Genomic DNA, 6418 nt, shown 5'->3' with positions numbered 1-6418 from the left:
ATGAATTAATTGACCTGCGATGCCGTTAAATTATTCGATTTGACTCGTTATCTTCATTTATGAAATTGTAGGATGCAGAGATTTTAGTTTCATGCTGGCGATTCCGAATTACCTAGTATCGCTATATTTCTGAATGTGCTTAGCATGGTGTGTAAATATATATTCGAGATATTTATTATTATATGTCAGATATTAAGCTCGTAGTTGCATTCCTCGCGTAACCTGTTACATTTGCTTGTCATTACTATTGTCTCGTAGGTGCGCTAGTGTGTCGCGAACCAGTTCACATTAGGTTGAGGCAACAGGAGTTACTAAGCAGTAGCAGGAATATGGCGAAACATTCGATAGCAGAGTAGCTATCTTGGGTCTTTGCATGTTGGTATTGCTGCACGCTATTCTCCTGTGCTGTGATAGTCGTGACGACGACGCGTCTGCACGACTAGGAACGTAGTCGCTGAGTCATGTTTGCTCCCTGGCTATCATTGCCCGCAACGCGGTAGTCACCCTTGATTTACGGGCGGGGCCGGGGGGGGCGGATACTGTGCGAGCAGGGTAGCTATCTGGGTAGATTAAACACATCCGTTGATAAACTACTCGCCTAGATTTGTGCCGTACACGCATCAACAACAGCACGGTTTACGGAGTAGCCTCCCCTCCCGAACAAGCGTTTCCGAAGAAGCAGTCACGTTTGCTTGACCGGCTAGGTGGGGTGGATATCTCTAGGATGCATCGGGCGAGCATTAAAGAACTAGTGCGCGTGATGCTGGCGACTTGCTTGTCATCCGGTCAAGCGATGCGCGTGGCGAACCAAGCTCTCCGGTCGCACGCAGGACTGTTACTACGAAATCCCGGGCTCCACAGTGTGTAAGCCCCATCCCTAGTGGCCTGCGTGGCTATTTTCCGCGTGCAGCTTGTTTGGGGTAGATCTTGCGTTCCTTGGTCCAAAACTAGCGCACTACGCGCCGCTAATGGCGCCTCAGATTCTGGCTCTGTCTGTAACTTGTTGTCTTTGTTCGCCCCAAGAGTGGGCGAGTAAACCACACCCTTGGTGTACGATGTGGCCGACCAGGGGTGGTGGATGCTTACTCTCGTAGTTTAGGCCGCATAGTCTCTGGCCTAAGATCGCGGCTACATCTGATAAGCTCTCTGCTGCGCTTGCACTTTGTCTTCGCGGAAGAGTTGGTTTGCGGCAGTGCACGCTGCCGCATCTGAGCTTGGTTGTACCGCGCGCCCAGTAGCCAGTTGTTTGTGCTGTCGGTATCCGTTCGCGAGGAGTCAGCAGTGCTCGCGGGCCCTTCACATGCTTGCCCTAGAACAATCTCGGTTGGTGACGGCCTACCGTGGTCTGCAGTGTCGAGCTCGGTGGAGTAGTCGGACGGAGCCGCTTTCGCGATAGCCCTTACAGCGCGGCAAGCCCAGCGCTTCTGCCAAATCGCTGATTTTTTCGCGAGCTCTTCTAGCTGCACTGGACACCAGTAACTGTTGCCAACAGCTGCGCAGCTAAAACAAGCAGAGACTACTTAGCGTAATCACAGCTTCATCATAGTTGGACTGAGAGTGGTGGTTCGCTCTCGAGAAAGCGAGAGTGAGACACGCGAACAGAATAAAGAAGCAGAGAGGCGTGACTTGTGGCACCTGCGACAACTCATCGTGCGCCTGCGCCATTCCTGAGCCGCACCCGGATGACATTGCCATTGGACGACGCATAGTCCGAAATCTCGGTTGCGTGCCTTTGCGCAATCGGCAGCCGCGCAGGCGAAACACCGTCATCAGTAACTCCTTCCCGAGTATCGCCGAACTATGCAATCTGGCCACGGGGCGAAGGCGATGAGCTTGCTCGTGCTGCGAGCCCACCGCTAGCAGGCTACAGCAGGCCGGCTGCTGCTGATATCAACGTGAAGCGGCTGACACCCGGAGTCAGAGAACCCTCTGCTGAGGCATCCGCGGCGGGCGGGCTAACGTTGTGCCGGCGCCATATTGCAATCGGGGCCATTTTGGAAGCCGCAGCAGCTTTCGCGCGTGCACAGCATTGCAGGCCGCAGGAATACATTTTGGTGAAGCGTTTTCTGCGAAACAATTTGCGCTGCAATGTTTTGGCTACACAGACCAGATACCATGGTGCAGTAATTTACACGTTAGTCCACTCCGGGTTCATTCGTTCGGTATAGTAGTATCTAGGTTTAACCTGTTGCGGACGAATTGCGCGTAATGACGTCAACTTCAGCTGCTTAGGGTTTCCGATAGAAGTGCGAGCGATGTGTCGGAGTGTGGTATGTGAGATGTTTCACGGTCGTTGGCATGGTGTGATCGTTTGTCATTCACTACCTCTACGTTCAAACAGTGAGAGATCTTGCATCGTCGCCAGTGTGATGGTATGAAGGAGATAAGTGGGGCCGATGCCACTTCTGCCTTCGTCTTCTGCTGGCTTCCTTCTGCTAGCGTTTAGATATTTCATCTGATAGGTTTCCACTGATTTCATCTAGGTTTAGATATTCATTTGATATTGTATTGCTGCTAGCGTTTAGATATTTCCATGTGTCTTCACGGCTCCACGCAGTCTGCAACAATGCGCACCGTACTGTGGTATGTAAGGCGTTCAGCGTGTATCCGGGCCAGTCACTCCTGATCAGTTATTTCAACCTGATCTATACCACGGTTTGTTTTGGCGCTGTTCGCTGTGGCCATTAAATTACAGCCGTTTCTTAATAAACTCGATGGACTTTAATTCAAGTAAGGGTTTCGTTTTACGTATTTTTTGACTGCTCGGTTCTGTTATCGAAATACACCGCAAATTAACAACACCAGTATACGTGAAGGTTTTCGTGCTCTTAGTCTGGCAGCTTTTGAAATACTTTTGCAGTGATGGACTGGCTGGCATGGTGTTATGTTAAGGAACGACTAAACGCATTCGACTTTGTGTCTTTTCATACTATGTGATAATGCCAATTCTGGCTGCTAATATATATAGGTCAATTTTATATTCGTGGTATGCGCTTCATTTAATTCTGTTATCGAATTATTCCTTGGTTACATGCAGATTTTTTGCCTGCCGGCATTTGGGATCTTTATGTACCAGTATTCAGTACTGCCACGAAGGCGGTCGTTGTACGTATCACGGTACTAATATATGTACCGAGTATGTTTTAGGTTGTTAGTATATGTTGTAATTTTTTACATGCAGGTAGGTTTTAGGGCTTATGGTTAGGCGTACACTTCCTGTAGTACAAGTCTGTGCTACACTTTGTGTATACATTTATGTTATTCGGCCGTACATATATGTAGTAAGCCTGATACGACAACGACCTTCAGCGTCAGTACTTTCTGCCCTATCATTGTTCGCGTCACGTTCTTACCTTTCACTCATCGCGAACTTCTACTGTAGCTGGTCAGTTTTTGACATGTCTTATTCATGTCTTGTGAGTGTGGCTTTCGTATGATAATTGCCCTGCTTGATAACTTGTTAGCACTGCGTCAGTATACTGACTGTTGACGTGGATGGCGCATGGCTTTTATGTTTAACACCACACACACACACATATAGTATATATTATAGCTATACTATATATTATCAAGAGTACATAATAGAAATTATCCTCTTATTATGTACTCTTGATGTTATCATGGTCCGTAGTCAACTCACGCCTCACCGCAAACTAGACCTGGAGGTCGGCCCAACTTGGCCTCGTCGTCGGGTGTCGAGTTAACCAGTTGCCTATATATATATTATATATATATATATTATATATTATATATAATATGTGTGCCACAGCCGTGTGTGCGTGTACGATATGTACGCGCTACTGTCCTTGCGTGGGTCGTGAACAAATGGGGTGAGACTGGACGAAAGATGTATGCGTGACTTGCCGAAATAGAAAAAGGCAGTTGTTTATCGTTAAATAAGTAAATGTGGCGTGACCTGCGTGAGTTTACGGTTGCGCAGTGTTTCTAAGTAATCGGTTCAATTACCTTGCGCTGTTTGTTTTACATTGGAAATGAACCTGTAGCAGTTCACTAATCCATTTCATAGGGGGGGTAAACGCGTTTTTTAATTTATGACGACGCTAAATTGAAGTTTACTTTACCATCCTTACCTAAATGCTTTTATGACTGCTTGGTGGATGGGGTCGCAGATTAGGTCTAAATGACGAATGACTACCTAAATTTCTACGTTAGTGCAACACAGTGAGATGGACCGGTTAACGGGCACAGGTCAGACCATCGACATCACCCGCCAACTCCGATTCGCATGTTGGCGAAGTTTATCCCGCTGGAGATCGAGTCAGCATCGCGCGGCACGCTGGGTCGATATGACTCGCCTCAGATCGGGTCGTACTCATTTAAGATGTTTTACAATTCGCGACGTCAAACGGTCTATATTTATTAGACCACCTTGCAATCCCTATGCGATATGCCATTGCTATTGCCATGGGTCGTCGTCGTCGTAGTCCGTCCGTCCGTCAACATTTGGCTACGCGTCAACCGGGGCTAAATTTCGCGGCTATAGTTTGCTTACTCGTATGCTCCATATTAAACGTCCTGTTTTGGAGCCGGCCAGTCGACGTACTTTCGGCCACGGCCCAATTTTTTGGCAAAAAATCTGGGAATTGCCATATAGTCAGTTCAGGGTTTCACGGATTTTGCCTCATTTTTGGGATATGTGAATGAATAAATGGTTCTAAGGGTTTTTTGAAATTTAAATTTTTTTTATGCAAATTAAGGTAGGATTTAAGAATCTATTAGCATATTATCCTAGACACACTAGATAACAACAGTACGTTGGGTGTCACACTCGTCTGTTCGTTTTACAAGATTTCAATTGACAATACTTTACATACAAATTCCTGATATGACAATATCTATGATATTATCACTAGCTATTATTATTATCATTATTATTATGCTTATTTTAATGATTTATGATCGAAGAAACGATCAAAGCGGGATATAAGCGCCATCTACCGTACAAATTGTGATTCATTTTCTCCAGTTCGGCTTTTGGTTTATAAATTATTTATAATTTATATATAATATTATTTATTATTTTCACATAAAAAATTACACATATAATTATCAAGAGTATATAATGGGAGTTCTCCCATATATACTCTTCGTTTCTATAATGTGCGTCGATGGTTCATTAAAACTGACTTCTTCTCACTCACTCATTTGTGTCTTTTTTTGCAATGAGCTACAGTGTCATTGACACTTTCATTTTTATTAAACCTTTATTGCATATAATTCACATACAAATACATGTGCTGAAAGCAGTCTTGTTCACGGAGAACAAATCTGATCAGATGGATGCAATAGTGTTGAGCTAAATAATAAAATTTACTAGATTTGAGTGCAATAATTGCAAGGTACGGTACTAGGGGATCATTTCTGTCTGGTTTGTTAAGATGGTTGATGTACTTGTATATAAATACATTATAAGTGTGTGTGGTATTTTTGTGGGAATAACCTTTTATTATGCGTATAGAGTATACGTTTGTGACACATGATCAATCTCAATTTTCAATCTCACATGATCGCGCGAGTTAGCCGGTGAGTCGAGCTGTCCGTCCTCCAGGCGGGTAAACTCGCCACACGCGTCAGGTTTGCCGACTATAGGCGAGTTGACTACGGACCTGGTTACCATGTCATTAAGGTTAATGAAATATAGACTTGAACTTAAATTAATCGGTAGTCAAAATAATTACCTTGTTTATAATGCAAGTTATGAATCCTGGTATAAATATTATTATTTCATATTGGAAATGCGAGCAATTTTAATTAGAGTTTTTACTCGACATTTTTTTGTTCTAGTGATGAAGAGTCGTACACATCTGTAAACAAGACGCAATAAGATACGTCGATCGTGGTGTTACTTTTCAATGAAGTATACACTTGGTTCTTATCACTCGCACTGATGTTGGCCATGTTGTCCGTTTTTCTACCGCTAAATATGTTTTTATGCTTTTCATTCACGTGGGTTGTGAAACCAGATAGACTGTGAAAATATGCAAATGTGCGTCTTGGCGGCTGTCGTTCTTTTCGCGGGTTGGGCGAGGGAGGAGATGCGTGCGAGAAGGATGCGAAGGGATGATGTCGCGTGAGCGGGCCGTCTTAATTTTCGCTAACGGTTTAATTGATGCTTATTGCTAATATTGACGCCGGGCTGCGAAGAGAGAAGGCCTCGATAATGGCATGTGCTTCACGAACGCTGTAGCGGGCGAGTGTCGGTAGAATCGCTGAATAACTAACCGCTAGGGCCTGATCATGATGAACTTGCCTGATATATATATATATATATATATATATATATATATATATATAATATAGTATATATCTACTCGTATTATTGTTTAGTATACTACTACGTACCGTCCTCCGTCGTCTAGTGGTTCGTTCGTTACGTAGTACGTTAATTCTACTCGTA

General features: G+C 44.5%; 1 protein-coding gene across 5 annotated transcripts in view; it reads left to right on the top strand.

The window, feature by feature from the left end:
- The window catches only part of LOC106805550 (transcription factor 12-like), a 79756-nt gene that overhangs the window by 44703 nt on the left and 28635 nt on the right, over positions 1–6418 (top strand). The gene's annotated exons all lie outside the window — the stretch shown is intronic.

This window comes from Priapulus caudatus, unplaced genomic scaffold, assembly GCF_000485595.1.
Source record: "Priapulus caudatus unplaced genomic scaffold, Priapulus_caudatus-5.0.1 Scaffold117, whole genome shotgun sequence".
Taxonomy (NCBI): Eukaryota; Metazoa; Priapulida; class Priapulimorpha; order Priapulimorphida; family Priapulidae; genus Priapulus; species Priapulus caudatus.
The sequence above is the reverse complement of the archived record's forward strand: the minus strand, read 5'-3'. Positions and strand labels throughout refer to the sequence as shown.